At 33.4% G+C, this 7984-nt stretch overlaps 1 long non-coding RNA gene across 1 annotated transcript; it reads left to right on the top strand.

The window, feature by feature from the left end:
• The first annotated feature begins 347 nt into the window (after window positions 1-347).
• On the top strand, window positions 348-1794 carry LOC121747353. Its single transcript, XR_006039188.1, has 2 exons — window positions 348-708; window positions 814-1794. It is a non-coding gene; the product is annotated as an uncharacterized LOC121747353 (long non-coding RNA).
• Window positions 1795-7984: the final 6190 nt, after the last annotated feature.

The raw sequence follows: 7984 nt of genomic DNA, 5'->3' as shown, positions 1-7984 counted from the left end.
TTTAATTATCGGTCCAAACTAAAATTAGTGTTCTATACCTTACTAATTATTCTACAAAAACTATAGCAACTTGGATCATAACAATTTATTTTAGCTTACTTAACCATTTTATTCTTAGGCCCAAAAATAATTAAATTTCGAAATGGGCCTCACAAAACACTATGCATTGAAGCCTCAAATTAATTTGAAGGAATTGGGCTCGAATTATTATTTTCTAATTCCCTCATCTTCTTAGCCCAATAACATGCAGCCCAATTCCTAAAAACTCTAGCCCAATGGAAAAAAAAACTAACCCTACATATCACTAAGTCATCATCTTCTCCCTCATTTCACAAAATGCACCGCCTCTTCCTTTCCTCTCACACGTCGCCGCCGCCAGCCTCCCTCCGGCGCCGCCGTCGCACCACCGCCACCTCCGGCAGTGGTTCTCCTTCCTCCTCCCTTCTCTCTCCCTCTTCTCTCTCTCTCTCTCTCTCTCCAGCCTCACGTCGCCGTCCCCACTGCCGATCTGCCGCCACCGGCGCCGCGGATCCACCGCCGTCGCCGACTCCTCCTCTCCCTCTCCCCTTCTTTCTCTCCAGGGTCTGCTGCCGCCGCTGCCGCCACTGTGCATGCACAGGCGGCAGCTTCGGCCTCCTCCGTACCTCGCACCGCCGGCCGCCGCCACAGCCGAGACCTTCCCCAGCCGCCGACGTCGATTCCCGATAGGTAGGGTGGTCAGAAATTTGTTCGTCTCTCTCATCTCTTTTCTTTTGTTTAAACCTCAAAGAATTCATTTTTTTGATATTAAACTTTGTTAGTTCAATTTTTCAGATTTTTAAAGCAATGAAATCACTGACTTTGGGAGCGTTGGTTGTCGATTGTCGGCGACGGAGTGCCGAGCTTGCTGTCGGAATCCGGCAGACTCCTCTGTCCTTTTAAGCTAAGTTCCTATTATTCTTTGATAATCTTCATTTTTTTATGTTCTTGGAATGCTATAACAACTATTATTGAGGCTCTAAATTGTCTATATATCAAATGCTAAATTGGTGTTATGTAGACTCTGGATATTAAGTTTGTATTTTGGCATAGACATGTTTTGCCTATATGAAATATGTGGTAATAGGTGGAAAGAAAGTGGGGTGTTGATGGTACTCACCTATGTGGGGTGAAGAAGAAAATGACTTGTTGTTTTTGGGCTTTGCTTTGTGTTGTGGACGCCCTTTTCCTTGCTATGGTGGAAGAATTCTTGCTGCCTTTTGGAGATAGTAAATTTTGGTAGGGGAGGTGAAGTAGGTAAAAGTGACGGTATTTCGGTGTGAGGGAAAGCAAGTGGCTTGACATTCCTCTTCTAAATATTATCTTTTGTCATAGGATAAAGATTGTGATATCTGCTGTGAAAGTGGCGTGGGCATCAAGTTTTTGCTAACATTCCTATCTCTAATTAAATGCAGCATTTAATGCTCACTGAAAAAAATCGATCCTCAAGGATCTGCTCTCTCTCTCTTTTTTTTTTTTAATTATATATATATTTTTTTATTTGTTTATTAAATTAATTATTTGAGTATTTGTTCACTTGTTCATTTGGTGCAGGTATAATCGGTTCAAGTTCGTGGCTTTGGTGTAGAAAAACAAATAACATCCATAGTCTTCCCTGATGATGTACCGGACTTTCTTGGAGTGCGAGCACGGCCGTTGAACGGGTTGCGTGAACTTTTCTCCAATTGTAATAGATAAGGATTTGATAAATTTGTATAATAGTACTTTAGCGGACTTCGGAGATATGTCGTACATTATAACTTTTATTTGGTGTTATTTTATTTTTTTTTTTACTTGAAATATCCGTTCGAGATTGAAGCAACGATTATTTATAATTCCAAGATCAATTATTATAGATGAAAATGGCAGATTTCGAATACTACAACGATCACTTATTATTTATCTTAGGCTAATAATAATAATAAGGTACGAAAGTTCGGGTTGTTACAACATAGGTCCACGAACTTTGCCAAAGTATCATTTTAGGTCCGTGAACTTTGAAAATATCATTTTAGGTCCGTCAACTATAAGTTAATATCATTTGAAGTATTTTGAACTTTTTCTGGAAAAAATGCCCTTAAGGCCTTCAAAGGGCAATTTTGACAATTCCTTCACCGCTGCATCTTTGCGTCAGAGACGTCACTTCCCTGTACCACCGGAAAAATGAGCACCCACCATTCTTTCCTTTCTTCTCGCAAACAAAATATAACATTCCGTGCGAATGCCTCCTTGAAACTGCGGCGATTTTAAGGGTTGCCCGTTCACGCCACACACAATTAACATATTTAAAGCGTAACTAGTGACACCTATTTGTAGAAGTGGTCGACATGTAGAAATTTTAGAAGATATTCCGAATTAGAGAGAAAGAGGGGAGGAGAAGGAATGGGGGAAAATGTGATAAAGAAAGAGACATGGATGAATTATTTGAGTAAATAGAGGAAATACCTCCCTCTCTTTTCTCAAAGCACTTAAAAGGTTGATCTTATTGTAGCAGCGTCAGACCACCCATCAAACTAAATTGACATAATTGCCCCTCAAGGCATTGACGGCAATTTTGGGGAAAAAATCTTGAAAATATTTAAAAAGTACCTAAAATGATATTAACTTGTAGTTGATGGACCTAAAATGATATTTTCAAAGTTCACGGACCTAAAATGATACTTTGGCAAAGTTCGTGGACCTAAAAAGATGTTCCCTCTAAATTTTTAAATATAATCTCTAATGTTTTTCAATCACGATTATGTCACCTAGAATTGCTGATAAATTCATTAGAGCATCCACAATGGATGCCCGATCTCGCGCCCGATCGCTCGAGATCGGGTTCAGGCGTCCTCGGGCATCCATTGCAGGCGCCTGATCCATCGGGCCCCCTGATCGGGCATCCATTGCAGAGACGTGCCCGAGCCCGATCTCGGGCATTTTGCAATTTTTTTTTCATTCTTTATTAAACCAATATAAATACCCTCTAAGCCCTAGTTCACTTTTTTTAGTTTAGTAATGTAGTTATTTTGTTAGCTAAGTATGATGTAGTTTTTTTTTATCGGTCATATTTTTTAATCAAGTAATGTGGTTGTTTTTTAAATTTGTGGTGTTTAATATAATATATTTTGATATTTTAGTAATTAAAAATAAAAAATAATAATATTAAAAATTAAATGCAAATTCAGTTTAATTGATAGGGCACCCATTAGGGTATCCACAATAGGGGCGGCGCGCCGGCCGGCCCAGAGTCGCCGCAGCCGCGGCGATCCATAGTGGAGGAAACGTCCGCTCCGGCGTGGACGGATGGGAGGGGGCGGAAGGGCCATCGCCGAGTAGACAACGAGAACGCGGCGGGGTGAGGGGCCGAGCGGCGATGCACGCGGCGGTCTATTGTGCGGCGGGTGAGCCGCGGCGGTGGACAAATATTTTTTTTTTCGTTTTTTAATTTATTTTAATTGCCTATAAATACACCTCATTCCCCTCATTATTTTCACACCATTTCAACTCTTTATTCATACTTTGTCTATCTAAAATTTGTGAATTCCATTGCTATTAAAAAATGAATGATTTGTGGAATGACGCGTGAGATTCTCTGATTCAAGAGGTGCAAAGGGAAGCCGACGAGGACGATTCTTCAATTTTAATTTATTTAATTAGCCGTTTTTTTTCTAATTATGTATAGTCCAATAATTTTAATATTAATTGAATTAAAATATATAAAAAATAAAATAAAGTGAAATGTGGCCAAAAAAATGTCCACTATTGCTATGGAAACTTTTTTTTTTACTATGGACAAATCAGAAGTGGCTGAGGACAAAAAAAGTGGTTTGTCCAGGAGAAGTGTCCACACTATTGTAGATACTCTTAGGACTCCCACTAGGGCCAAACCATTACAGAAAGAAGGGGCATGCTGATGTAGCAACCACTATAGCATCCATTGTGGATGCTGTTGGAGAATCGCCTCAATTAAACACTTCTATTTCAATTTAGTGAAGATGTAGAGGAATCATTTCCTACTACAAATTATTGTGGGATGTTCAGTACAAGATCCGTTTTAAAACTTGCTGCCAAAAATAGACAAGTTTGAAAGGACCACCCTGTAATTGAAATGTGTAGGACCTAAATTATTTTTGTCCACGACCATTTAAGTAATAAATACATCACATTCTTAAATACTGTAGTACTTTATAGAAGGAAAGTCTCTTTTCCTTATTAAAAAATAAAACAATCTTTCATTTTTAGTTTTTCGTAGAAGTCGACGTAAGCACACGAAAATAAAGTTCTGTTTCAACAAGACATGAAAACGAAATTAATTGAAAGTGAACTTCAATTTTGGTCAGAAATTAGTAGTATGATGGCAAAGTAAACGCAATTTTGTTTGTATAATGATTTCAATTTCAAAAAATAAAATACTTCGAAAGTACTTATAATATAAATTGAAAAAAATTATTTGTTGGTATAGTAAGTGATAAAAGGAGTGGATACATGGAGCCCAATTGATGATAAGAAGAATGGTAGATCCATTGTAGCATGTGGCATTTATGCAATGTTGTAGTATGTCCATTATTTCATGGGTTATATAATTGAAAAGGCTACTGATAATGACATACTAATTGGGTAATGCAGTGAGTCCATAAATGTTCAACATCAACAATCGTAGGCTCTATATTTTATTCACTAATTTACATAAATCAATTTTGGTTTTACATTCTGATCTGTACTAGTATAATTTATTAAATTAGTCTATCATGAATCATGATGATCAATAAATAATTAAAATGTACTACTATATATTTAGATTACTCCATCAATATAAAAAAAATTTGGGACCCACAAATATATTTGTAACAACTTTGGAATCCAATAATTTACTCCTAAAAATTATGGAATCCAATAACAATATAAATGAAATGTTGAAAAAATTAAATAATTAAATTCATATATATATATATATAAAAGAATCTTTGAGTATAAGATATGCTAATTCACAAGTCACCTACCAGAATCACGTGCATCTTTTTTTCAGTTTAATTAACATCATTTGACGCAAACCTGCCAGCGGCACATATTTTAGTAATTTATTTACTAGTCAAATTGATCAATTGTTTAATTAGTTTCATATTATTGATCGATTAGCATCGTGACAAATGGGTTAAATCGTGGAAAATAATTTTAATATTAAAAAACCTCAAAATTTTTGTAAAACCTCAAACAATTTTTCTACGTAGAATTTTCTCAACATATTTAAGAAAAGAATAACGAGAGAAGCATTTCTAATGATTATATTCTATGACCCTATCTTAGTTTCGAATTTTGAAAATGATATAACCCACAAAAAGTACAACAATATTTTCATTTTTCCTTCAGATTTTTCAGAGACCGCAGAGCAATTTTTTGGCAATTTTATAATATACTATGACAATAAAATGTTTGTTTAATAATTTTTTCTATCATTTCAAATTTGTGGTCGGTATCAAAAGTTAGATGCAAGGTTAGAATGAAGAGATAAAAATTGAAGTGATGCACATTTGTGACATTTCACGCTGATATGCATTAAAATATTAAATACTTCACACCTTTCCTATCAAGGTGTCTTTTGAAATTAAAATAAAATAAATTCATAATTATCAAATAGTATAACTAATTTAACCAATAACATTTTTAAAAATATCATTTTAACATGAAATTATTAAACTATCCCTAAAAAATTTCAAAATTGTTGAGGAACCCTCCATCTCTCATCATATCAATAAGATTAGAAAAATGTGAAAGTACAATTATTTTTCTGTTGAATTGAATGTGAGAGAATAATTTTAATTGAGAATAGTAATACAAATTTGTTGTTTTTGTTTCCGAAGTCAAAGATCGATTCCTTAATTTTCAATTAAGAATGTACGAGTCTCTACTAATCAGCCACACACCTAGAGTAAAATGTGTTTATTTTGTAACGCAATATGCATGGTATACAATTGAATTCAAGAAGGAAAGTAGTAATTATTGATGAAATCGATTATTGATTCACGAGAATAAAATAAGTTTTCTTAAAACTTCAATTTGGTGTCATTTAAAGCAAAATAAAAAAGCATTTATTGTGATTAAAACTAGAAGAAAGTTTAAGAGTTAAGAAAAGGGGCATTTTGAGATGGTGAAAATGTGGATGAGACTTGTTTATCTTCATCTACGGCAACTGGGCTTGATGATGAGTAGTAACATGCCTATGTCTGTCCTGACACCAATTATTTTCAACCATAACTTATTTTTCAAGCAAATATAAAAAAAATTTCATAATAATTCCAAATTTCCATTTGGGGGATTATTTTACATTTATAAGTTATAACGCTCAACAAATAAGAATATGCTACATCAATTCCCTTGACAATTTGTAACTTTTTTACACAAGTTGTATTATGTTTTAATCATTTTTTTTTATCTTCAATCAAATTTGGAGTTTTAATTGGTGAAAGAGTAAAGGCCAAAATTGGTCCTGAACATATAGTCATTTTACGATTTTGGTCCTAAACATTATCTTTTGGATTTTTTGGTCCTGCACATATGGACATTTGATCATTTTGGTCCTCCGTCAATATTTCCGTTAAAAACTAACGGTCAACATTATCTTTTGGATTTTTTGGTCCTGCACATATGGACATTTGATCATTTTGGTCCTGCACATATGGAATTTTGATCATTTTGGTCCTCCGTCAACATTTTCGTTAAAAACTAACGGTCAACGGCCGATTTTTGACTAAAACAATGGGTTGGGTCGGGTCGGGTTTGGGTTATACGTTAAGAAAAAAATAATATTTTCTTAAAATCTAAGCATAATATTTTCGTTAAAATCTAAGCATAATATTCTTAAAAAATTAATTAATATTTTTTAATTAATAAAATTAAAGTATAGTATTTTTTAATTAATTTTTTCATGAATTTGAAGAAAATATTATGCTTAGATTTTATTAAAAATATTTTTTTAATTATTTAATTTTATTATATAGATTTAATATTAATATACTTTAATTTTATTATTTTGATTAAAAAATGATTATTTTAATTTGGTAATATTTTATTTTATTGTGTAATATCATGTTTAAATCGTATAATAACATCATGTTTTAGTCGTTATAATATTTTTAATCAACAAAAATAACTAAAAATTAAAGTTTTATAATTTTTTAATTAATAAAAAATAATTATTTTTTTTCTTAACGTGTAACCCAAACCCGACCCAAACACGACCCGACCCAACCCATTGTTTTAGTCAAAAATCGGCCGTTGACCGTTAGTTTTTAACGAAAATGTTGACGGAGGACCAAAATGATCAAAATTCCATATGTGCAGGACCAAAATGATCAAATATCCATATGTGCAGGACCAAAAAATCCAAAAGATAATGTTGACCGTTAGTTTTTAACGAAAATGTTGACGGGGGACCAAAATGATCAAATTTCCATATGTGCAGGACCAAAATGATCAAATGTCCATATGTGCAGGACCAAAAAATCCAAAAGATAATGTTTAGGACCAAAATCGTAAAATGGCTATATGTTTAGGACCAATTTTGGCCTTTACTCTTGGTGAAATAATACTTAACTTATATTGATTGGGTCGAGTAGAAGTGAAATTCGTGGGATAATTACATGTTTCATACAAAATATTTTATCTTTGTTCAATTTAGTACAAAAAATATTAAGTTTACATATTTCATACAAAAAATTTACTTAGTGTTACAAAATAATACATTCTGTTAAGTCCTTGCTAACACCGTTACTTCCAATTACATCATACATATAAAAAGTTTCATCAATGTTTCAAATTTGTACAAAAAGTTTAAAATTAAAATTTTCCATTAATTATTTCAAACACAGTTATTTTTATTACTCACAAAAATGAAAAACACATAGAAAAAAATCACCACTCTTCACCATCAAATTTGCGAATTGCATTTTATTGTCGAAGCTTTTTCATGTAACAATGGAGAATACAA

Source organism: Salvia splendens, chromosome 9 (assembly GCF_004379255.2).
Source record: "Salvia splendens isolate huo1 chromosome 9, SspV2, whole genome shotgun sequence".
In the NCBI taxonomy this organism is placed as follows: Eukaryota; Viridiplantae; Streptophyta; class Magnoliopsida; order Lamiales; family Lamiaceae; genus Salvia; species Salvia splendens.
The sequence above is the reverse complement of the archived record's forward strand: the minus strand, read 5'-3'. Positions and strand labels throughout refer to the sequence as shown.